Source organism: Hyla sarda, chromosome 6 (genome assembly GCF_029499605.1).
Source record: "Hyla sarda isolate aHylSar1 chromosome 6, aHylSar1.hap1, whole genome shotgun sequence".
Lineage (NCBI taxonomy): Eukaryota > Metazoa > Chordata > Amphibia > Anura > Hylidae > Hyla > Hyla sarda.
Window position 1 is genome coordinate 210,769,562 of NC_079194.1, and position 27,237 is coordinate 210,796,798.

Sequence of the window (27,237 nt, forward strand, 5' to 3'; positions counted from 1 at the left end):
TACCTAGCTACATACCTGACTTCCTACCTACTTACCTAAAAAAAAAAAAAAACTGGCTACCTAACTACCTGGCTGGTTACCTACCTACATACCAGACTACTTGGCTACCTACGTGCCCATTTTTACTGAGTGGGACACCAAGGGGGCATTTTTATAGTGTGGAGGTTTATAGATGGGGAGATTGTGTAGAGGAGGGCACTGGAAAAATGTGTAGTCTAACACATTTGTCCTTCAGATGCCGAAGAGATGAAGTTTTGGATGGAAGAAGCCATCATGTTGGTCTGATCCGAATGGAGAAGAAAAAGGAAGGGGACGCAGCTGATCAGAAAAGACGCCATCTGTGAGTCCCTAGGTGAAATTTTATGGCTACGTTCACACGTGCGTATTTTCTACTGCAGATTTGCTTTAGCAGATTTTGCTGCCCACTGACTTTAAGCGGTATCAAAATCTGCTACAGCAAATCTCGGAGGTGTGAACGTTCCCTTAATCAATTATGGAGTCCAACTCTGGGGTTTCAGTGTTCATATCAGGGCTGAAATTTTATTGCACCATATAACATAAAGTGCTTTGTTTTTTGGTGCAATAAATCTTCAGCCCTGATTTGAACACCGAAACCATGGAGTTATGCTGTTACTTTCTTTGTCTTTCTATACTGTGTACAGTTGGTATCTATCTCTTTGTGGTTCTGTATATAATCACTTATATGGTATACATAGCCCGTGTACAGCTGGTATATACCACTATATGGTCCTGTATATAATCACTTACATGGTATACAGATCCTGTGTACAGCTGGTATCTACCTCTGTGTTGTGAATGTATTAGGGAATATGGTCTTTTGTATAGTTTAATTTATTAATTAACAAATATAGTGTTAGTGATAATAGTGGTGGTGGTCATGGTATGGCGGTATTATTTGTTCCTACTGGTAACACACGAATCTAGCAGTGTGCACCTGTGCATGTGTTTCATTTTATTTGGAGATGCTGACCATTTTTGTTTTTTGTACTGGTATTATTGGTAATATTGGTCTTAGTTTTGGTTAGATATGGTCACTAACAGTATGGCGGTAATATGTATGGTGATAATATTTCTCCTTGTATACTGGTATTCTGTGCGTGATTGGGTGTGAATGAGGGTGTGGTTAGGGGTGTGACAGGGGTGTGGTTAGGGTGTGTGACTGGGGTGTGGTTAGGGGTGTGGCTTGGGCTATGGGCTCTAGCCCCCGATCTTTTGCAGACTTAGAACGCCCCTGTTGAGTTGTTAAGTACGCTGCTCAAAAAAAAAAAGGGAACACTTTAACAACACAATGTAACTCCAAGTCAATCACACTTCTGTGAAATCACACTGTTCACTCAGGAAGCAACACTAATTGACAATAAATTTCACATGCTGTTGTGCAAATGGAACAGGCAACAGGTGGAAATTATATGCAATTAGCAAGACACCCCAATAAATGAATGGTTCTGCAGGTGGTGACCACAGACAACTTCTTAGTTCCTATGTTTCCTGGCTGATGTTTTGGTCACTTTTGAATGCTGGCGGTGCTTTCACTCTAGTTGTAGCATCAGTCGGAGTCTACAACCCACATAAATGGCTCAGGTAGTGCAGCTCATCCAGGATGGCACATCAATGCGAGCTGTGGCAAGAAGGTTTGCTGTGTCTTTCAGCATAGTGTCCAGAGCATTGAGGCGCTACCAGGAGACAGGCCAGTACATCGGGAGAGGTAGAGGAGGCCATATGAAAGAAACAACTCAGCAGCAGGACTGCTACCTCTGCCTTTGTGCAAGATGGAGCAGCAGGAGCACTGCCAGAGCCCTGCATAATGACATCCAGCAGGCCACAAATGTGCATGTGTCCACTCAAATGGTCAGAAACAGATTTCATGAGGGTGGTATGAAGGTGAGGGTTGTACTTACAGCCCAACACTGTGCATTTGCCATAGAACACCAAGATTGGCAAATTCGCCACTAGCGCCCTGTGCTCTTCACAGATGAAATCAGGTTCACACTGAGCACATGTGACAGATGTGACAGAGTTCTGGACACACCATGGAGAACGTTCTGCTGCTTGCAACATCTTCCAACATGACTGGTTTGGCGGTGGGTCAGTAATGGTGTGGGGTGGCATTTCTTTGGGGGGGTTGCACAGCCCTCCATGTGCTTGCCAGAGGTAGCCTGACTGCCATTAGGTACCGAGATTAGATCCTCAGGCCCCTTGTGAGACCATATGCTGGTGCAATTGGCCCTGGGTTCCTCCTAATGCAAGACAATGCTAGACCTCATGTGGCTGGATTGTGTCAGCTGTTCCTACAAGAGGAAGGCATTGATGCTATGGACTGGCCCGCCCGTTCCCCAGAACTGAGTACATCTGGGGCATCATGTCTCTCTCCATTTACCAACGTCATTTTGCACCACAGACTGTCCAGGAGTTGACGGATGCTTTAGTCCAGGTCTGGGAGGACATCCCTCAGGAGACCATCTCATCAGGAGCATGCCCAGACATTGTAGAGAGGTCATACAGACACATGGAGGCCACACACACTACTGATCCTCATTTTGACTTGTTTTAACCCCTTAAGGATGGAGGGCGTACCCATACGCCCCGTTTCAGAGTCCTTAAGGGCTGAGGGCGTACAGGTACGCCTGTGGGAATTTCGGACCCCACCGCTAGCCAGTCGGGGACCGGCCCGGGATGCCTGCTGAAATCATACAGCAGGTACCCCGGCACATCGATGAGGGGGGGTCCTGAGATCAAGATCAATTCAGACCGGCAATTCCGGGTCATACGGGTCTCCGGTGACCCAGATAATAAGGGGGATTTGGCTGTCCAAGACACCAACGATCCCACTGAAGGGATAGGAGTGAGATGGCAGGAGTGCCACCTCTCCCATGCCTGCTATCGGTCAGAAGCGACCCACCAATAGCAGATTGTGGGCAGGGGGGTTAAAATTTGGTTCCCCCATTCTGCCCACCCACAGTAGTCCGGGCAGAATGGAGGAACTGTCCTGTGACCGGAGGTCACTTACCTTCGGCGGTGGTGATCGGCGACGGCGGTATGGGGCCGTGATGACGTGCGGCTGACTTCCTGGTGCAGACTACGGAAGCTGGTGAGTTGCCTAGCAACATCTGGAGGGCTACAGTTTGGAGACCACTATACAGTGGTCTCTAAACTGTAGCACTCCAGATGTTGCAAAATTACAACTCCCAGCATGCCCAGACAGCTCTTTGCTGATTGGAGTTAGTTTGGAGATCACTGTGCAGTGGTCTCTAAACTGTGGCCCTCTAGATCTTACAAAATTACAATTCCCAGAATGCCCACACAGCAGTTTACTGTCTGGGCATGCTGGGATTTGTAGTTTTGCAACCTCTGGAGGGCCACAGTTTGGAGATCAGTGTGAGGTGGTTTCCAAACCGTGGACCGTCTCACCATGCTGGCAGTTGTAGGTATGTACCTCCAGCTGTTGTATAACTACATCTCCCAGCATGCCCTTAGGCGATCAGTACATGCTGGGAGTTGTAGTTTTGCAATGACTGGAGGCACACAAGTTGGAAACAGAACCTAACTGAAGGATTTCCAACCAGGGTGCCTCCAGCTTTTGCAAAAGTACAACTCCCAGCATGCACAGTCTGTCAGTGCATGCTGAGAGTTGTAGTTTTGCAACAGCTGGAGGCTTGCCCCCCCCCCATGTGAATGTACAGGGTACATTTTAAACCCACGCCTGTGTGAATGTACACTCAAAACACTACACTACACTAACACATAAAGGGTAAAACACTACATATACTCCCCATTACACAGTCCCACCCACCCCCACCCCCCCCCCCAATAAAAATGAAAAATGTATTGTACAGCAGAGTTTCCACAACTCCCAGCATTTCCGGACAGCCACTGACTGTCCAGGCATGCTGGGAGTTTAGCAACAGCTGAAGGCACTCTGTTTGGGAATCACTGGCATAGAATACCCCTATGCAATCCCTAATTTTGTCCTCAAATACGCATGGCGCGCTCTCATTTTGGAGCCCTGTCGTATTTCGGGGAAATAGTTTAGGGCCACATATGCGGTATTTCCATACTCAGGAGCAATTGAGTTACAGATTTGGGGGGGGGGGGATTTTTCTCCTTTTATCTCTTATGAAAAGGAAAAGTTGGGGTCTACACCAGCCTGTTAGTGTAAAAAAATAAAAAAATTGACAAAGCTCAGGAGTGAGAACGCACTATGTACATTTGAGGCCTAAATTGGTGATTTGCACAGGGGTGGCTGATTTTACATTGGTTCTGAATTACATGCAAAAAAAACAAAAACACATGTGACCACAATTTTGGAAACTACACCCCTTAAGGAACATAACAAGGGGTATAGTGAGCCTTAACACCCCACAGGTGTTTGACGAATTTTCTTTAAAGTTGGATGTGAAAATTAGAAAAACATTTTTTTTTACTAAAATGCTGGTGTTACCCTTAATTTTTCATTTTCACAAGGGAAAAATAGGGAAAAAAAAGCCCCCAAAAATTTTCAAACCAATTTCTTCAGAGTAAGAACATATCCCATATGTGGATGTAAAGTGCTCTGAGTGAGAACTATAATGCTCAGAAGAGAAGGAGCGCTATTGGGCTTTTGGAGAGAAAATTTGTCTGGAAACAAAGGCCATGTGTGTTTACAAAGCCCCCATAGTGCCAGAACAATGGACCCCCCCCCCTCCCACATGTGACCCCATTTTGAAATCTACATCCCTCAAGTAATATAATAAGGGGTACAGTGAGCATTTACACCCCACAGGTGTCTGGCAGATCTTTGGAACTTTTGTAATTTTTCATTTGCACAGCCCCCTGTTCCAAAGATCTGTCAAATGCCCGTAGGGTGTGAATGCTCACTGCACCCTTTATTAAATTCTGTGAGGCGTCTAGTTTCCAAAATGGGGTCACATGTGGGGGGGGGGGGGGTCCACTGTTCTGGCACCACGGGGGCTTTGTAAACGTACATGGCCCCCGACTTCCATTCCAAACAAATTCTCTCTCCAAAAGCCCAATGGCGCTCCTTCTCTTCTGAGCATTGTAGTGCGGCTGCAGAGCACTTAACGTCCACACATGGGGTAGTTCCATACTCATAAGAAATGGGGTTACAATTTTGGGGGGGGGCATTTTCTCCTATTACCCCTTGTAAAAATGTAATATTTTGGGGGAAAAACTGCATTTTAGTGAAAAAAAAGTTTTTCATTTGCACATCCAACTTTAACAAAAAATTTGTCAAACACCTGTGGGGTGTTAAGGCTCACTGTACCCATTGTTATGTTCCTCAAGGGGTGTAGTTTCCAAAAGAGTGTGCCATGTGGAGTTTTTTTCCTGTTCTTGCACCATAGGAACTTCCTAAATGTGACATGCCCCCCAAAACCATTTCGACAAAATTTGCTTTCCAAAAGCAAAATGTGGCTCCTTCTCTTCTGAGCATTGTAGTGCGCCAGCAGAGCACTTGACGTCCACACATGGGGTATTTCCATACACAGAAGAAATGGGCTTACAAATTTTGGGGGGCACTTTCTCCTATTACCCCTTGTAAAAATGTGAAATTTGGGGGGAAAAACTGCATTTTGGTAAAAAAAAAATTCATTTACATATCCGACTTTAACGAAAAAAGTCGTCAAACACCTGTGGGGTGTTAAGGCTCACTGTACCCCTTTTTGTTATTTTCCTTGAGAGGTGCAGTTTCCAAAATAGTACACCATGTGTGTGTTTTTTTTTATTTTGCTGTTTCAGCAAAATTCACTCTCCAAAATCCCGTTGTTGCTCCTTCCCTTCTGAGCTAGAGGAGTGCACCCGCGGAGCACTTTACATCCAGATATGAGGTATTTCCTTACTCGAGAGAAATGGGGTTACACATTTTGGGGGGATTTTTCTCCTTTTATCCCTTGTAAAAATAAAAAAAATGGCTCTACAAGAACATGCGAGTGTAAAAAAGGAAGATTTAGAATTTTCTACTTCACTTTGCTGCTATTCCTGTGAAACACCTAAGGGGTAATAAACTTGCTGAATGTCATTTTGAATAATTTGAGCGCTGCAGTTTTTATAATGGGGGTAAATTATGGAGCATTTCTAACATGAAAGCCCCTCAAATCCACTTCAAACTGAATTGGTCCCTGAAAAATTCAGATTTTGACATTTTCATGAACTCTAATGTCTTCCAAAAGTAAAAACATGTCAACTTTATGATGCCAATATTGTGTATGTGAATCAACATATAATTTATTTGGAATATCCATTTTCCCTACAAGCAGAGAGTTTCAAAGTTGGAAAAATGCTAAATTTACAAAATTTTCATAACATTTTGCGATTTTTCACCAAAAAGGGATGCAAGTAAAAACGAAAATGTACCACCATGTTAAAGTAGAATATGTCACGAAAAAACTCTCTCAGAATCAGAATAAACGGTAAAAGCATCTTAGAGTTATTAATGTGTAATGTCCCAGTACAGGTACATGGTCCTACACTACTTGTAGACCCTGTCAGGTTGAGTCCCTTAGTGACCTGCAGGGTCTCCCCTGTTGTCTCCCTGTTGGTTTAATAAATGTGTGAATGTTCCTTCAATGCATACACAGGATCCCTGTGTATAGATAGTCTCAAGGACCTGTGGAGGTCTCAAGGACCTGTGAGTAAGCCTGTCACGTGTTATGTTATGCAGTGACATGTACTCCCAGAGAACACCAGTATAACCTATGACCCACAGCTTGACCAATGGGCTTTAGTTCAGCCCCCCACTATATAAAGGGGCAGCCATATAAATTCAGTCTCTTTGAGTTAAGTGCTCATAGCTGTAACATCTAAGTCTTTGCTGAAGCAGCTACCAGAGATCTCAGGACAAGTGTTCAGCATCTGGAGGCCACAAAGCTACAAGTCTCTCCAGTAAGTCTACAAGTCTATGTCTGCTGTCACTACATCTAGACAAGTCCTGCACATAGTAAAGTCTAGTCTAATCACAAGTCAAAGTCAAGTTTCTTACAAGTATTGGTCCAACAAGCTGCAAGGTATTCTGGGTACTGGCCACCTCTCTGGGAATTCTGGCCTTAGCTGTGAAGATAATTATATCTGTCTTCTACTCAGTAAAGCCTCCGTTTAACCATAACTGGTTGTGGACTCTTTATTCACTACTAGCCCTTGGGATAGCGGAGAATCCGGGCGTGTGGTGTTCCGGAACCTGAAAAACCACACTGGCGTCACAAACACATAGGGGTTAATACTATCCGACCCCCGGGGTTAATAACATCTGATCCCACCACTCTCACCGCAACACCCGTGGTCCCGCCATACACCGGTGGTTACCACAAATTATTAAAGTGACAGTGGTCAGAATTGCAAAAAAGGGCTCAGTCCTTAATGTGAAAAAGGGCTCAGTCCTTAAGGGGTTAAGGACCTTACATCAAAGTTGGATCAGCCTGTAGTTTGGTTTTCCACTTTGATTTTGAGTGTGACTCCATATCCAGACCTCCATGGGTTGATAAATTTGATTTCCATTGATAATTTTTGTGTGATTTTGTTGCCAGCACAAGAGATGAGCGAACTTACAGTAAATTCGATTCATCACGAACTTCTCGGCTCGGCAGTTGATGGCTTTTCCTGCATAAATTAGTTCAGCTTTCAGGTGCTCCCGTGGGCTTGAAAAGGTGGATACAGTCCTAGGAGACTCTTTCCTAGGACTGTATCCACCTTTTCCAGCCCACCGGAACTCCTGAAGGCTGAACTAATTTACGCAGGATAAGTTATCAACTGCCGAGCCGAGAAGTTCATGACGAATCGAATTTACTGTAAGTTCGCTCATCTCTAGTCAGCACATTCAACTATGTAAAGACAAAAGTATTTCATATGATTAGTTCATTCAATCAGATCTAGGATGTGTTATCTCAGTGTTCCCTTTATTTTTTTGAGCAGTGTATATTGTTGGCCTTTTATAATCTGTGATAAAATACAAACAATATGTAGGCACAAGCACGATATACAAGCCTTTCTTCACTGGGGAAAAGGGGTAACACCCTGACTAAGAAGTCACTCCCCTGTCACTGCTCTGAAATACTCCTTTTCTAAAGCAAAATTCAATAGTGTCTTGGATCCCACAAGCAATGTTCTCTCTGGGTTCTTCCCTGGTTAACACGTGGGAGGATGTGACAGGCCTGTGACACAAATAGAGTGCTAGCCAATAATGTTTTGCCAATTCTAACTATCTTTCCTTGGCCTGTAGGCTGGGGTTTGATGGATCCATTTCCCCAAAGAATATTTGTTTGGTTGTGCACATTACAGCCAAGATTAAGAACCACAGGTCCGCAACATGCTGGTTCTCTACACTGGTCATGAATTTTTAATTATGATAGGATTGAAATTTTAATGTATTGGACCTGGAAGCCTTTTCTTTATATCTTGGCAGAGTGTTCTTCTTGAGCCGTTGCAGTGATTAAAGGGATACTCCAGCGCAAAACATCTTATCCCCTATCAAAAGTACAGGGGATAAGATGTTAGATCGCTACCTCCGGGCCGGCAGCAGCGACGTCCGGAACATGGAAGTGTGGAGCTATTGTGTTCATGCCATCATGCCACGCTCCCTCTATTCATGTCTATGGGAGGGGGCGAGTATGTAGCCATCACGCCTTCTCCCATAGACTTGAATGGAGGGGGCATGGTAGCTATAGTTGCCAGTAATCTGGCACGGAGCAGAGTTCACTTCGTGCACAGATGACCGAGGTGCCGCGACAGCGATCAAGGGGATCCCCAGCAGCAGGATTCCCACGATCTAACATCTTACCCCTATCCTTTTGATAGGGGATAAGATTTTTTGCACCGGTGTTAGTTAGCAGTTAGTGAGCAGAGAGGGACAAAATTCAGAGTACAATATTGGTGCCAAGTAAGTTCTACTTGGTATAAAAAGCTTTCAGCCTTCAGCTTTCCAGGCATGCTGGGAGTTGTAGTTTTTCGAACAGCTGGAGGAACCCCGATTGGGAAACACTGGATTAGTGTGGAAGTTTTGTTTTGTTATTGTTTTTGCAGCCCGGGCACAACGGACTGGAAATTCTTTTCAGTTTCCTTTAAGCTGGAGTGGTCAGAGAATCTCTATGAGATCACACTTAGATCGCCCTAAAGCATAGAAATAACAGTGGTCATAAACAGTTTAAAGGGGTGTTCCGGTGAAAACTTTTTAAATCAACTGGTGCCAGAAAGTTAAACATATTTGTAAATGACTTCTATAAAAAATTCTTAATCCTTCCAGTACTTATTAGCGACTGTATACTACAGAGGAAATTCTTTTCTTTTTGGATTTCCTCTCTATCACGACCACAGTGCTCTCTGCTGACACCTCTATCCATTTAGAACTGTCCAGAGCAGCATTTGTTTGCTATGGAGATTTTCTCCTGCTCTGGACAGTTCCTGACATGGACAGAGGTGTCAGCAGAGAGCACTGTGGTTGTGACAGAAAGGTCACAAAAATTAAAAAAGAAAATAATTTCCTCTGTAGAATACAGACACTAATAAGTACGGGAAGGATTAATATTTTTTTAACAGAAGTAATTTACAAATCTGTTTAACTTTCTGGCACCAGTTTATTTAAAAAAAAAAAAAGTTTTCCACCGGAGTACCCCTTTAACAATGTCTCTGTTTGGTAAATATGAAGCACGACACTTTAAAAAGTTTTTAGGACTGTATCTGCTTTATGATAAACGTATATAACAAAACAAACAAATATTGACTATAAACAGATATTACATAATGTCAACAACAAGCCACATTTATTCTATATCCAATTAAAATAATAAAAATGTGAAACATTTTAGTGTTGTCGCTGGTATGTATGGTCCAGAGTCTCTTAATACGTTACTAAACTAAAGACAATTACTAACTAATGTTATAAATTCTACATCTCAATAAAAAAAATTAATAAAGATTAATAATATTATTTAACAAATACAAAAACCTCTTCTTTCTATTCACCTTAATAAAGAGAAGTTTGTTTCACCAGCCCTAGCACCATGAGGAATTGGAAAAGGGTAACGTATAGCAACAAAAGTAAAGGATCAATCTTTCTAAGAGTTCCGTGTTCTTTTTTATTGAAAGCTTTTAGTCTCCTATGCATATGTGTGCAACCTTTATTCTGCTTTCTTGCTCAAAAAGACTAGTTTTATCTAAAAGGTCAATTCATTCAGCAGGGCACTCGGTAGAATTGAATATAATTATCCCAATCTTTGCCGTGTAGAATTCATGCTTCAATTCATTCACAAAATAGAATGCGGAATAATTAACTCCGAGCCTCTGCAATCCCCCATTGAAAATGCTTCAGGTATCATTCGGCCTCACTCACAATAGAAGAATTTCATTTAAGTACATTGTACGTATTAACCCCTATTCAGCATCCAATTACTCTGAATAAGTGAATTGTCTGTTTCAGGAATGTAATTTGAAAATGTTGTCATGCAATCTGAAGCAAAAGGGTCTTTTTCATTAATCTAACTCTCATTTAAGGAGAAAGCCTGTAGGTTATTTCAAATCCATTAGTTTTAAATACAGGTGATTACAATTCTCCTGTGCATAAGACAACCCAAATGTCCATCAGAAATGACTGTACGCTTTTTAATAATACCAACAAAAGAGACTTAGATGAGTTGGTGACCTGTTCCGTAATGGACACAATTCAATTTAGAGTTCGACGAGAAGTTAATATGAGGTGATGGTATAAATATATGGGAAATAAGGTAATAATACATTACAAAGTGGGCAAAATTGAGGTCTTCAATAACAAAAATGCTTATGTTGCATATGGGGAACATCAACAGAACAACGATCCAGTGTATCATGTGTGAAGGACGAGAGGCATGGGAATAATATAAGTTGCATCTCCACAAGACAACTGGAAAAGACTATCTATGTATATTGCGAGAGTTTAATTCTAATCAGAAAAAAGAGTAAGCATTAAAATACATTATTAGATTGTTCCTACATGTTGGTCATTTTAATTTACTTTATTGATTAAATTATAAAATCTAAACTGCTACAGGACAAACAAAATGTGGTACAATTACTGCTATTTACTACTAATACTAAGCGCCCAGTCAGTCTTTACAGATACAGATCCATATTATTTCTGTATTATTATTGATCAAAAAGTGTTAATATCTTTTAATAGATTTTTTTCCCCACACCCTTTTTTTATATGTGTGTCTTTTTATTTATTTATTTATCTATTTATGATATTTTTTTTCAAATGGCTTCTCTTCAATATGCTGCATGCTTCAAGAGAAAATGCAGTATTGCATATGAAAGCTTACACACATCAATAGGATGACTTAATAATACATGTTCTGTATTTGCATAGTTCACATGTAAACATTTGTTTTGTACTTTACATCTGTGCCTTAATGGGCACTTTTGATATGTTATAGAGACATGCCATAAGTTTTTAATCAGTTCAGGGCCTGAATGTTCAGATCCCTAGCGATAGATTGAACTAGTCGGAAGAAACAATCAGCTGCTGTATGCTCCAGAGGAAGTTATTTTCTTTTTGAATTTCTTTTCTGTCTGACCACAGTGCTCTCTGTTAAAACCCCACAAAAACTGCATCTTGGGAGTGAAAATAAGGGGGTCATTTTATGTGGTGCTTTTTCTGGCCAAAAAATGGCCAGACATAAATGAGAGGAATCCCAGCCTAAAGGGTTTTTCTAGGCCGCAGTATTTATGTGTAATCTGCTGTCAAGTCACCTTTCCTGCTGCTGTAAAGTCTTCTGGTCTCCGCTGTAATCCTCTTCTTTCAATGATGTTTTATGTCCACAGGAACTGCCAGCTGTGTCCAGTGATTGGCTAACCAGGAATTAAACTTTATTGAAAGGAGAAAGAAGAGGTCCACAACAGGGACCGTAAGACTTGACAGCAGTGAGGGAACAGGGAGGAAAAATTTTTGGTGACACCTCAAACAAAAGGTGGCTGCCCCATATGTTTGTTGCTATTTGTTTTTTTTTTTTTTGTTTTTGTTTTAGTGAAATCTAAAATCCACTATATACAATGGAAGAAATCTGAAAGCATATTCTTACCAGTTTCTGGGCTAAAATAGTAGCAATGTTTTTGTGCAAACCACATTGTTGTACCAGTTGGCAGGATTTTCAAATAGAATGCAGCTAAACATATTTTGACCATTGCTGGCTGCGCGATATTGCAGCTAAAGCATGATTTTACCTGTATTATTATATTATTATAACAATATAGATTTTTCCGCTGCACTTACATTTGAAAACCACCTTAAATTTGTGGCTGTGACATGTGAACATAGTCTCAGTCTCAACCAATTATGCAAATCACATGTCAATGGAAAAATTGTCTTGAAGATGATTTTAAACAGAAATGACTTGCTTTCTACGGTATGAAATGGAGCAAAAAATTTAAACGACTTATAAAGAAATTCTAGATGATGATGAATGTATGCTTATTAAGAATTTAGACCCAATAAGGGTGTGTTCACATGTCCGGATCTTTAGCAAGTTCCAGCTGTTTCCCTTTGTTTAAAGGGGTACTCCACTGGCAAGCATTTGGAACATTAAGTTATGAACGCTGTGTGCGCGCTGCGGGGGGTCAACCACACCCTCTAAATGCAGGTCTATGGCAGGGGGCGTGACGGCCACCATGCCCCCTCCCATAGACTTACATTGAGGGGAGTGTGGCCTGACATCACGAAGGGGCATGGCCAACCCCCGCAGCGTGCACACAGTGTTCAGCACTAAATGTTCCGAATGCTGGCCAGTGGAGTACCCCTTTAACTTCAATGGGATCTGCAATAGATCATCCACTGGGGAAAACATACTACATCTGAAACTCACAGCAAGGAACGAGCAGTTAACACAAGGTTAACCAGGTGTTCTTTCCCTTACATATGGGGCATGAAGAGATGCCCACTAGGTAGTCAGATTGCTGAAACAACCATCCAGCATCTGGCATGTATCATGTACTGGATCCGAAATTGTAATGTGTACAACCTGTGCACAAAATTTGCTGAACCTCAGCTGGTTTCCAGGGCAACCTGACCACCAAGCATGTACTTACATCTCTCTCTGCCCGTTCTCTCATCAGGCCAGGAGTTTTCTCATGATACACATCCTCTATAGATTGGCGCAAGCAACTACTTCCTTCCTACAGATGGCTGATTTTGCCACAGGAAGCCAGGAACAGCCAGGCATTTCTTCTACAATTAAAACATAGTATTAGAAGAATGGCAGTCCATGTAATACATAAACCCTATATACCACAAGATTGCTTTAACCACAAAAACCCTGCATCTTAATGAACCCTTAGCTTCTGCTTTCAAAAATATTTTATTAGTGGTTTTAACAGAAAGTCGGTGAAATAATTTCACAATGTAAATACAAATATATAAATCAAATCAAGCTTCATGGTGAGGAGCAAAATCAAACAGATTACATTCTGCAAAGTACAGAAATGGCTACCAAAAATGGCTACCATGTAACTTTCACCTGTTAGCTATAGAAATATGTACTCTGGCGCCAAAACTTCTGAGAGTTTGGGGACAGACTACAGAAGAAAATCCATAGGGAGCTCTGGGCAGGTGGAATTCTCAATAGAAACACATGCTGGGCCTGTATACCTCTTTAACCCCTTATGGACCAGGGGGGTTTCCGTTTTTGCACTTTCATTTTTTCCTCCTTACCTTTAAAAAATCATAACTCTAGCAATTTTGCACCTAAAAATCCCTATGATGGCTTTTTTTTTGTGCCACCAATTCTACTTTGTGATGAACTCAGTCATTTTACCCAAAAATCTACGATGTAACGGAAAAAAATCATTGTGCGACAAAATTTAAGAAAAAACACAATTTTGTAACTTTTGGGGGCTTCCGTTTCTACGTAGTACATTTTTCGGTAAAAATTACACCTTATCTTTATTCTGTAGGTACATACGATTAAAATGATACCCTAATTATATAGGTTTGATTTTGTCGTACTATAATTGTCATTTTCTGACCCCTATAACTTTATTTTTTCGTGTACAGGGTGGTATGAGGGCTTATTTTTTGCGCCGTGATCTGAAGTTTTTAGTGGTACCATTTTTGTATTGATCAGACTTTTTGATCACTTTTTATTCATTTTTTCATGATATAAAAAGTGACCAAAAATACACTATTTTGGACTTTGACATTTTTTTGCGCGTACGCCATTGACTGTGCGGTTTGATTAACAATATATTTTTATAAATCGGACATTTCCGCACATGGCAATTCCACATATGTTTATTTTTATTTACACAGTTTTTTTTTTGTTTTTTTTAAATGGGAAAAGGGGGGTGATTCAAACTTTTATTAGGGAAGATGTTAAATGATCTTTATTTACTTTTTTTCACTTTTTTTTTTTGCAATGTTATAGCTCCCATAGGGGGCTATAACACTGCACTAACTGATCTTTTACATTGATCAATGGTTTCTCATAGGAAACCATTGATCAATGATTCTGCTGCTTGATTGCTCATGTCTGGATCTCAGGCATTGAGCAGTCATTCGAGGATCGGACAACAGGAGGCAGGTAAGGGGACCCTCCTGCTGTCTTACAGCTGTTCAGGATGCCGCAATTTCACAAGATTCTGCATCCCCCAAACCACATGGTGTATAAAGTGGGCATACTCACTCACAGACCCCTGGAACCACATACAAACCTAAAAAGTTGACTTTGGAACTGATGGAATCTGCCAGAGGAATCTGGGTCCTTAGCCTCTGGACTCTATTTTTGATCCTACAGCTGTAGTTAGGACTATGTATCTGGTATATTCATAAGCAAATGGAGCAGTTTTCCATTAGTCAGAATCAATGGAATCATTAATAGAGGTGTAAAAAAGATTTCCTTCTCTACTATTTCTTAGATTGGTCAGATTATGATCAAAATTAGTCTGACTTTATCTGCATTGTGAACTAAATTGTTCTGTTTAGTCATAAGAGCAAACATAAGTGCTAGAGCCTCCAACATACTTGTGAATGGTGAGTTATAGACACTTCAGGCTGGAGTGGTTGGATAATCAGACTTCAGATAACTAATGAAAACATATTACATTACTTATCATTTCATCAACAGCTCAGAATGTGTCTCGTTCATTACTTCTCACATCTTACTTATCAATTTCTCAGTGTGTGTTTATTACGGGTTATTGTTCATCATTCATTGATTGTTACCTGATTATCTTATTGTTTGCATCTTCATTTATAGCACTTTACCAGAATACAGAACATATACAGAGTACAAGGTCTAAAAGGTTCTGTTACATTTCAAGTTGTGTTATCAGATAAGCCATTCGTTTCAATGAGTCACAAAAACAGCCGAGTGCATTTCATTACAGCATTCAGACCTCCGTGAATAGAAAAAAGATTTAAAGCCTCCAGAATAAATGAATATATAATTTTAGAAAATGTCAGATATTTTGCCCACATGTTAAAAAACATAAGTGAACAATGTATTAAACCGATTATTAAATAAATATGTTCAATGCCCTAGGTTATCTCCAATGGTCGCACATGGGCTAAATTTAGATTTACGTATAAAACTAGCAAACTAGTAGAAGACCATGATTAACAATTAACCCTTTAGGGTATAACCTTAGTTCTTATTCACTCTAGAATTATTCATTGAAGGTAATGCAGTTAGGCCACTTCACTAGAGTATAGTCATCTTTTACAGAAGGAGCAATAATTCACAATATCAACGGGGGGCAAGATGAAGAGTATGCACGAGTACATAAACCATATGACCCTCTTATATATTAATATGGTAGTGTGAGAATTGTGATACAGATGTGTTGACACAATAAAGAGATTCAGTAGATTTGTACAATGCATGTGTAATGTAAGGTTTGCACAAAGAGACTTATGATTTTATTCGCACTAGAGGGCATTATTGCTGATGCATTTCTGACAATGCAAATTAAAGAGAAGTATAACATTATTTAACAGTATAGAATCTGTTTCAGGTCCCTGTTATTTTCACAGGTCCTGACATACACTTTCCTTAAATCCTACCTCCCTCTAAGGAACTGCCCAGTTGGGTCTTCTGACACCACTAGACATGTCTAACTGGTTACTTAGCATTGTTCTAAAGGAAGACCCTGTTTATTTGGTCCTCCCCACTCTACCCCATTTACTGTCTTCTTGGCCCAGCCCTGTGCTTTCTGAGCTGTCTCAGCCACCCATACCACCCAAGGGCCAACTATCTGGGCCATACTTTAAGCACACCTATGCCTAAGGCCCCACTTTTTTTTCACACTGGATAAAGTACTATCCAGTAGCACCTTTGTGGGTGTCCACACACTTCCATACTGGTGCCAAACCTCATCCTTCAATAACCTCCTAGGCTAGTATACTGTTCACTGTGGAGTGTGCCCGCTAGTTAGGAGTCTATTTGGCTTTAGTATTGTTGTCCCTCCATGATTGGAGTGGGGTGTCCTGTGTGTTCTTTGTTCTGAGTCCAGTGTGAACAGTGCTCTTGATTTCCTTACCCATTTAGTGTTCTGACATTCAGTTTACCTGCTCATCTTTTGCATCTCCTGATGCTTGATCCATGTTTTTAAACTGTTTTAAACTGTTTGTTCCTATGCTATATCCTGCCTGCCTAGTAAGTTTGTAGTATTTCCGTTATGTTCCTGACTTGTTTCCCGACATATACAGTTTGTCATGTTTTATTTCATTCTTACGCCCATGCACTTTAGCGCAGGAAGGGACCGGCACCCAGTTGCATTCACCGCTAGGGTGTCTAGGCAAGTAGGCATGGAGAGTCATCTTAGGGACAGCTTTAGGGCTCACTACTCACTGTTCCCTGCCCCCAATCATGACACAAAACTTTTTGTTCCAACTTTTGATGTAGCACAGTATCAAATGCTTTTGAACAAATCAAAGATACAGATAATCAACAGGTTTATTCAAGTCTGGATCTTATCTTCTTATCGCTGATCAGATAAGTTTGACGGGACCAATCCCTCATAAACCCATGTTGATGTAATTTTGTAGAGTTATAGGTACATTCACACGTACCAGATCTGCTACAGATTTTATTTTGCAGATTATCAATGTAACTAAATGACTGAAAACAGCATTAAATTGGCAGCAGATTCTGTATGTGTGAATGCACTCTATAACTATTGAAATATCCTAGAATAGCATACCCTAGGAAATCTATGATGGTGGTTAAACTAACAGGCCTCTTGAGAAAAATTTAGCAAGGGTGGTGTAGGTAAACGTTTTTTCTAGTAAGGGGGTAATGTGCATGTGCACCAAATTCATTAAGGGCTGGTATAGATTTGGGACAAAATGAGGGCTTTGAGACAAATTGTGTGACAAGTCGCACATGATTAACTCATGACCACTGCAAAAAGTTAGCCAGACTATAGCATAGTTACACAATTTTAGGAAAAGATTTTAAAGCAATAGTCGCATTGGAAAGTCTCTAAACAGCAACTGCATCAAATCATGGGACAAATCAACACCACAAAGACAAGGTAAAACCAATGATAAATTCCCACTATATTTTCCAGATAGTTTCCAGGCTCACCTAAATATACTTATAAGAAAGGATCTGTCTATTATGGTACTTTATGCCGGCAGAACTGATTTGCCTATTATATTATAATATTTACAGCGGTGCTGTGGTGTATTTTTTGCTGGATTAAACAGGTGACATTTAATGGAGAAATCTTCAATCATGTTATCAGTCATTGTCAGATTATTTTTTTTAAGCAATGATTATCCCTATCTTAAAGGGGTATTCCGGCTTGATACTTCTTATCCCCTATCCAAAGGATAGGGGATATGATGTATGATTGCAGGGTTCCCCTTGTTGGGGACCCCCGTGATCTCAAGCAGCCCCCTGTAGGGAGTGTGGCCGTTACATCACATCCCCATCTTGGAGGCGGCACCCAGCTTAGAATGCCAAGGGCTGCAACAAGATTGCGGGTGTCCCCAGCAGTGGGACCCCTGCAATCTTACATCTTATCCCCTATCCTTTGGATAGGGGATAAGATGTATAAAGCTGGAATACCCCTTTAAAGAGTAACTCTAAAGTTCAGCTCCTTCTTATTCAATTATGACAATTGCCCAGCCTGGACTATGTCTTCGCAGGCCAGAACTTTAAAATCCAAGGAGTATGCAGAACTTTATCAAGTTTTGGATTTCACTAATAGGCCACAGACTGAGCCCCATTGCCCAAAATCAACTCTAGCAACAGTCATCATCACAATAGTACCAACTGCATGATTCCGCAGAGTGCAGTAACATGCCCCATAACATAACAAATGACAACTGGGATAATCTAAAAAAAAAAAACAAGCCCCATTCAAGTAAGACCTATTATGCAGGTGCAACTCTATTGACAGCATCCAGTTTAGCTGTTTATACCAGACAGTCATTTCCTTGGTTCAGATACAGCCACAGGGTGTGCAACCAAGTGGTTACAAATAACCCTTGTTTTTTCCATTTCATTGACCTTCTGGTGACTCTGACCTTGGATGGTTCTCTGACTTTGATTCTTAGTGTTCTACTTCAACCTTTGGCCTGTCCCAATTTCTCAGTCTCATTTGTCCTAAGTATATTACTGTCTTCTATTTTCTCAGATGGTAACTACAAGAGTATAGCCTTGGGGCAATGACCTATGAGTATCATACTGCGAAGACCAGTACTGTTTTCTGAGCTCTCCAGAGAGTATTGATTCTTATTAGTTTCCACCCGGCCGATGAGACAACATAAACTTCTAGTGGCAAACAGGGTCCACATCTGTTGATGTCCTGATGTCTAGAGCAACATACGCATTATAAGCCGCTTGTGTTTTCTTTAACAACTCCCGTGTTAACATGGTAAAAAATAACATTCTCGTCTCTAACTCCTACTCTACAAGAAACCTTATACTCTGCATGCCAAGGAAACATAACAATAGGAACTACTACATTTTAAAGAAAATGTATAAATATTGCTATTTCTAATATTTATGTGGAAAGGATGTATGAATATTTGCTTATCAAAATGGTTAGAAATTCTTCACTACATAAGAGAACACAGATTAAATTGGATCCAATTGCCAATGTTGTGTTATATTAAAGGGGTATTCCAGGCAAAAACTTTTTTTTTTATATATCAACTGGCTCCGGAAAGTTAAACAGATTTGTAAATGACTTCTATTAAAAAATCTTAATGCTTCCAATAGTTATTAGCTTCTGAAGTTGAGTTGCTGTTTTCTGTCTAACTGCTTTCTGATGACTCACGTCCCGGGAGCTGTCCAGCTCCTATGGGGATATTTTCCCATCATGCAAGGGATGGGGACCCCGTGATCTTGCACGCAGCCCCCCAGTTAAAATCAGTCCCCGAAGCATGTTTGGTCTGGGTCTGGTTACCGGCAACCACGGGTCAGGCAGCGTGTGATGTCATGCCTCCACCCCGTGTGACATCACGCTCCGCCCCTCAATGCAAGCCTTTGGATAGGGGATAAGATGTCTAAGCGCCGGAGTACCCCTTTAAACTATGACAGTAGATTGAATGTGATATAAAAATTAAATAATAGATCTTATTGCCAGAAGATGTGATGTTACTGCTAAGTTTTATTACATACATGCTCATTGGAGAACTTGAGTTTCTGCATTTATCATATTTTTTATTATACTATATATAAATATTTAGGTGGTGGTTGGGGGGGGGGTTCACCTTTAAGAATGATGACATAATAGAACAGAGAACTTGGGGGGATTTACTGTAGGATGAGTAAGGCGCACATGATCTTAGGGAATCTAAGCAAAATCTGTTTAAAGGACAACTGTCAGATATTTTCTCCCGCACTATCCACAGTACTGATGGATAGTGCGGGAGACACTGATTAAAACGGGCCCTACCTTACCCATTCGCCCGCAATTGTAATTTTATTCTGAGTGCATGTCTTGCTAACTGGCATGGGCGGGGCTTCTGCAGGTTAACTGGCACTAACGTCAGCGCCGCTTATGAATACTCATCCCACCAGCTTTCCCTCTCTTCGCCGCTCCTAACTTGAGGGAGGGGGAATGAATATTCATAAGTGGCGCTGACATCAGTGCCAGTTAACCTGCAGAATCCCCGCCCATGCCAGTTACAGCAAGATATACACATAGAATAAAACTACAATTGCAGGCGAATGGCCGTGCAGATCCAGTTAAGGTAGGGCTCGTTTTAATCAGCGTCTCCCGCACTATCCACCAGTACTGTGGATAGTGTGGGAGAAAATATCTGACACTTTTCCTTTAAATTTGAAGTTAAAAGCGCCATTTTTGTTTTACACTAATTGTAAAACATAGAGGGTTAAAGGGGAACTCCGCTGGAAAACATTTTTTTTAAATGAACTGGTGCCAGAAAGTTAAACAGATTTGTAAATTACTTCTATTTAAAAATCTTAATCCTTCCAGTACTTACCAGCTGCTGTATGCTCCCCAGAAAGTTCTTATCTTTTAGAATTTCCTTTCTGTCTGACCACAGTGCTCTCTGCGGACACCTCTGTACATTTTGGGAACTGTCTAGAGTAGGATAAAATCCACATAGCAAACCTATCCTTTTCTGGACAGTTCCTGACATGGACAGAGGTGTCAGCAGAGAGCACTGCGGTCAGACAGAAAGGAAATTCAAAATGGAAAAGAACTTTCTCTGTAGTTTACAGCAGCTGATAAGTACTGGAAGGGTTAAGATTTTTAAATAAAAGTTGTTTACAAATCTGTTTAACTTTCTGGTATCAGTTGATTTAAAAGAAAAACATAATGTTTTCCAGTGGAGTAACCATTTAAATAAAGTGTTCTGTCTCAAAAAGGGATAATTTTAAAAAGCATAAAAAATCTGCTATTTCAGTGTGTTTTTATTTAGCCTGTTGCCACTGAAAGCTGCCCCATAGCCACACATGTTGCCATGACATTGAAATTATGCTCTTAGACAGTGCTTTAGTTAGGTCAGGTCAACCACGGTTTTGACTCCGGTTTAAAAACCGTACTGCAACCGCATATGTTTTTTTAAACATGGACGTCAATGGGAAACGCACATGTATACGGTTCCATACGGGGAAAAGGTATACGTTTTTACTTTGCACATGCGCATTTGAATCCTAAAGTCCCCACCCAAGACCCCTCCCATTAAAAATGGACAAAGTTTTCAAAAACGTATGGGTTTTTTTTCTATAAAAACTGACGGAACTGTATGCACTTTTAAAAACAGTATACTGTTTAAAAAGCATACGGTTTACTTTTTTCCATACTGTTCCATCCGTTTTTTTGTCATACGTTTTTCTTTAGAAAAACGGATTGAAAACAGTATGGCAAAAACGTGATGTGAACCCAGCCTTACAGGGAGTTCTTGTAATGTTCGTCTAGTACATAAACTTTAATAGGCAAAAACATAAACGCAAAGCACAAATGTGCGTTTATGTCCATTGGAACTGCTTGTTCTTTTTAGTAAAAAAAAAAAAGGGGGGTTATGGCCATGACATCATGAGCAGGGCGTGATTATGACGTCACGAGCCTCCGCCCAGCCAATCGCCAGTCAACCGGCACGGAGCAAAGTTTGCTCTGTGCATTAGATGTCTGGGGTGCCACAGCCGAGATTGCGATGGTCCCCAGCGGCGGGACCCCCACGATCAGACATCTTTTCCCCTATCCTTTAGATAGGGGATAAGATGTCTAGGGGCTGAGTACCCTTTTAAATGCATAAGGGTAGGACATTTATTTGGATGCAGTAACTGATGTGTTTTTGACCAAACCAGTGTCCTTTTTTTAGATAAGATCTTGTAGTTTTAGTCCCAACCCTGATTTTCACATTCATATTATAGTATTTTATACCACCATAATGAAATAAACAGTTTGTCTCTGGGAAAAAGTGCTTGTAAAATAAGCTTTACAACTGGCATTAAAATCACAAACAGATCACTGTCTGCTTGTATAAGCAATATCCCAAATGACTTCATTTACTAGAGGTAAAAGCTTTCGCTCTTTCAACAACGTCCACAGCCACACACAAGTTCACTTCTAGCTGAACAGTGCCCGAGGCCAGATGAACAGTGCTGTGTTAATACGACACCTTGCAGAAGGACCATCTAGTTGCTTTAAGAACTTTAAATCCAAGCAGGCAATAAGTTGCACCTGATGTGTGGCCTTTCTTAAGTGAAGGGACTTTTCATTTGCAAAGTGAATATCAGTTTACTTCCCTTGGGAGGAACGACTCTCCGTTGGCATAATGCATTATTATTGTTTGCTCTTTTAATTGAAATGTAAATTCTGAGAACGTCCTGACCCAGTTCAGGCTCTGAAGAAGGGCAAAATTCTCATTTTCCTGCTAGTAAAAGGTCTGCAGTCTTGTTATTAATTACTCAGGACTTGATGTTCGTGAATGTGACTGCCCCTAAGTTTACACAAAAGAAAACTTTGAAAGCTCCTCTAGATACAAAGTTGTTGAATTCAATTTAAATCTAAGCATGAAGTCTCCTTATGGTATTTAACTCCTTACAGACCAGGCATATTTTGGCCTTAAAGGGAACCAAGCATCAGATTTTACCATATATAACATGTGGCAAAGTGTTATGTATTATGGTTAAATCTTCATCCTCACTATCCCCATGGGACATTTCTGCCCCCTGGTATGGTGAGAATATGAAGTTTGTAAGTCTCCCCGGCTGCCCCCATAAGTAGTCCCCTGTAAATGGAGCTATACTTACCTAGTCCTGTCTGTTGCGCTGCAATTACGCCTCCCTCTGCAAGATTGACAGCCAGGGCACTGTCCGCCTCATCACTCTGCTCTGTCTGCTTACGGAGCAGAGTGGTGAAGGGGCTGTTAATCACCCATAGAGGGTATGATTACAGCGTAGCTGACAGGACTAGGTAAGTATAGCTTCCCTTACAGGGGACTACCTATGGGGGCAACGGGGAAGACTTAAACACTTCATATCCTCACCATCCCTGTGGGCAGGAACATCTCCAGGGATGGTGAGGATGAAAATATTACCATATATATAACACGTTGCCACGGTTTATATATAGTAAAATCTGATGCTTGTTTCCCTTTAATGACCCCAGGAATTTAGTTTAGCTCTTATTGCATCAAATGGCTCATGACTTATTTTGTCATTGCAGCTTCTTGTGGGCTTGTTTTTTAAGGGATAAACTTCTTTTTTCAGTAGCCCTATTTTGGGGTACATCTAACGTATTGATTAACTCTTTTTGGGGGAAAGATGGAAAAAAAATGGTGTGTTTTTTTACAACTTTTTCATAGAAATGCCACACTTCAAAGAAAAAAGATTTTTTGTTGCTAATGCCACAGGCATGCTAAAAAATACACAATGTGAACAGACCCATACTTATTACCCTTGTTTCAGGTTACACCGGAGCAGAAACAAGATGGGTAAGTGGATCTTCACAGTATGTAGCCAAGATGGCTGTATGCTATATCCCCCCCCCCCCCCAAGAAGTTAAGAAGCGCTACAGTTAAGTAGTTAACTCCTTCCTTTCCTTTTGAATAGCACTCAGCCTAGTAGGATGTCACAATAAACCAGCTATCTATACAGATTACTGTTAAATTGCGCTGCACAGCAATCTTTCAGAAAGTTCGGTAAGCCTGGCGAACATTTTCAGAAAGTTCGCTCAATACTACTCTGTAGATATAGCTGTACATGAGTTTTTTTGTGAGACACATCATGTTTGTTTATAGAACCCTTTTAGGGTACCTGACATTGTTTAATTGTCTTTTGCTATGTCTTTCTTTTGTGTTGTCCACCATGCAGTTTAAAAAAAAAAAGTGTATATATATATATATATATATATATATATATATATATATAAATTAAGTAGTCATGCAGTATATTACAGCCAGGTCTCCCTGAAGATGGTATAGGCAATGTTACTGTGCAGTCATTTGCTGGATGTGAAAAAAAAAGTACATTTACATCCATTTACTCACCAATGCAGTGTGAATATAAAAAATAATGATCTTAGGGGTTTTCTATAAAAAAAAAAAAATGTAAAAAATTCTGCTAGGCAGTCAATAGAGTTGTTCTCCTCTTTGGGATCCTATGTCTTGGCCAAAGGAAAACATGGTGGCAAGGTGTGATGTAACGCCTTACTAGATTGAAATGGCTGGTTAAAAGGTGGATGTCTTTTAGGCCACAGGGTGAAGTGCTTGTACTGACATAGATCCTGGAATGGCCTTGTAATCTTAGAGGGGCATGCATGGTAAAGTAGATGTGTTATGTCACCACACTGACTGGAAGTAGATGTAAAAGGCTGCCACTAAATATGAAGTGTGTAGACCTTCTTGTAAAGTATAAAAAGTTGACCTGTGTACTGGGATATAGCTAGCCAAATTGCAATATTTGGTGGGAAAGCTATGTAAAAGTCAGAGCCATTAAAATAAATTTTCTATTAAGATAAGTCAGTCAAAAAGCATGCATTTAGGGGGAGATTTATCAAAACCTGTGCAGAGGAAAAGTTTCCTTGTTGCCCAATGCAACCAATCAGACTCCTTATATTTTTGACAGAGCCTCTGCAAAATGAAAGAAGCAATCTGATTGGTTGCTATGGGCAACTGGTCAACTTTTACTCTGGGAGGGTTTTGATAAATCTCCCCCAAATGTGAACATAAAGGCACTTCAAGCATTTTTAACGTGTCATTTGGGATTTGACCATTTGACCATCTTTGCTTAGGCTTCTTTTACACTGCCGTTGTGACACAGCAGTGTGACGTCCGTCACGGAGACCAGAGAGAATAGTGGGAGGAAAAAAACATCATGCAATGTTTTATCCTCCCGCTACTCCCGTCAAAAAAACGACGGCGCCCGCCGGACCCCATAATAGTAAATGGGATCGGTTGGGACTTGTTTCCCGTTGTGCCCCATCAAAGGCACATAAAAAAAAAGTGCCTGATATTTGCCGATGGGGCACAACGTCAGAGTGAAAGAGGCCTTGGTGGAAAAATCCATTTAAGAGTAGGATTTAATAGAGAAGTCACAAGAAGGTCATCAAGAAATGAGAGACAAGTGTGGTCCTTAGTGTAAAACCAGGGAGGGGCGTCTATGAAGAAAAGAGGAACTTAAGACAGACTTTAACTGTGATTATTGTTATAAATTTAACAATTTGCTACTACTAACATTTAAGAAATTGTTCCACCTAGTGTGAGATGTAACCACTAAACTTTTGTGATCACTTGAAAACTGTATTTATTAAATGGATGTACTGAAATAATAATTCTTCATCTTTACCTTGTACAGCACTGCCACCCGAGTTCTCCCTACCTGTGTATACATCACTGCAGTGATGACATGCCTATATATCCAAATCAGCGTTGCAGCCAATCACCCCAAGACCTGAAGTTCATGTCCACCTGAAGTCCATGTGACAAAACTTTTGCAAGCTCATCACCCTGAACTCCACCATGGCACACAGGCCTGACACTCCAACCAGGTGCTAATTCCAAAATTAGGGATTAAGGATACAGCATCCGGCAACCATAAAAGTTTCCGTTATTAGCCCAAATGTTAAAGGCAGACAATAAGGAACAACATGGCCCCTACAGAGATTCCAACACAATTCATGTGCAGAACACGCCCTTATTCAAGATATCTTTTTTGTTTTACCATGATCCCACCTGGCAATATTTTCCGTAACTTGGACATTTGCTTTAGGATTTCTGTGCCACTGTATGTAAAGGAGTGTAAATCCCATTACATTGGTCTGTAATTGTCTTCTCTTAATGGAAAACAACATGCAATATTATATCACATGTCTCAAGTTTTGAAGAGTCTGCTGAAGGCTGAATAAGACATTAGTCCGGAAGGGAGCCAATGAAAATGTTTGGTTGTTTGGTCAGGCTGGAGCTGCAACTAAGAGGGGCTATGCTAGATGCCAAAATGCCACAATGGTTCCACTATTTGTGGAGGGTAGCTACTATTTGTAGAGGGTAGCTTAAAGAGTGGCCTGGACAGTCCAGACATTTGGTCTCCTGGACTGGATGCAAGTTGTTACAGTGGTCAATTGAAGAGATCTCTGGAATAGGGGCAATAATAAAGAAAAACTCTTCTCCTGGCTGATAGTTAGGTTGAAAACATTATATTGTGAATTGATAGTTAATTGAAATCTAACTAGTCAACACTAACAATACTAAAGTATTTTTCTGCTCTGCTCCACTTAGGTGGCATGAGTAGAATCCAGTGTGATCTTCTGTTGCTGCAGCCCACCATGTTAATTTAATATATAGACTAGCTCTCCTGTATACCACTATAGTAACACATAAGCCATGAGCACAAATATTCTTAATTCCCTACTGGGATCCTCTTTACAACATGTAGTTCATGAGCCAACCCAAAAGGAGGCCATTTTAAATTAAAGGGGTACTCCACTGCCCCAGCGTTTCGAACATTTTGCTCCGAAAATGGGTGCTGGCTGCGGGGGTCGTGATGTCAAGGCCACGCCTCTTGTGACATCACACCATGCCCCTCAATGCAAGTCTATCGGAGGGGGCGTGGCAGCTGCCACGTCCCCTCCCATAGACTTGCATTGAAGGTGTGTGGTTGTGATGTCATGACCCCCGCAGCCCACACCCAGTGTTCTGAACAAAATGTTCTGAACACTGGGGCAGTGGAGTACCCCTTTAAGTATTCACAAATAGGGATTACTGTAGGCGAAAGCTTGGGATCTAGTGATCACCAATCAGTGTGGTTTAATATACGAACAATGACTGAGTCACAACAGAATCACACCACGCAAAAATGAAAGTTTTAGATTTTAGAAAACACGTCTTTTCTAAAATGAGGTTAGTGGTAAATGAGTCCCTATCAGAGTGGAACAGTTTCAATGGAGTCCAGGAGAAATGGGACTATGTAAAAGTATTATTAAAGGTAACAGAGGTTTGTGTTAGGCTTGTTAGTAAAAGCAAAAAATAAAAAAATAAACACTGTGTTCCTCCACAGAAGTGTCCAAAATTATAAAAATCAAAAACGAACATTAATAGGGTACTCCGCCCCTAGACATATTATCCCCTATCCAAAGGATAGGGGATAAGATGTTAGATCGCTGCGGTCCCACTGCTGGGGACCCCGGGCATCGCTGCTGCAGCACCCCGCTATCATTACTGTGCAGAGCGAGATCGCTCTGCACGTAATGTCGGGCAATACAGGGGCCGGAGCATCGTTACGTCAAGGCTCCGCCCCTCATGATGTCACGGCCCGCCCCCGTCAATACAAGTCTATGGGAGGGGGC

At 40.9% G+C, this 27,237-nt stretch overlaps 2 long non-coding RNA genes across 2 annotated transcripts in view; one reads left to right on the forward strand and one right to left on the reverse strand.

Annotated features, from left to right (window-relative positions):
* The window catches only part of LOC130277684 (uncharacterized), a 101,043-nt gene that overhangs the window by 8,333 nt on the left and 65,473 nt on the right, over nt 1-27,237 (reverse strand). The window contains exon 2 of the long non-coding RNA XR_008845528.1: nt 13,060-13,198. This is a non-coding gene — a long non-coding RNA (uncharacterized LOC130277684). The remainder of the gene's footprint in view (nt 1-13,059; nt 13,199-27,237) is intronic.
* Nucleotides 285-25,443, forward strand: LOC130277686 (uncharacterized). Its single transcript, XR_008845529.1, has 2 exons — nt 285-340; nt 25,251-25,443. It is a non-coding gene; the product is annotated as an uncharacterized LOC130277686 (long non-coding RNA).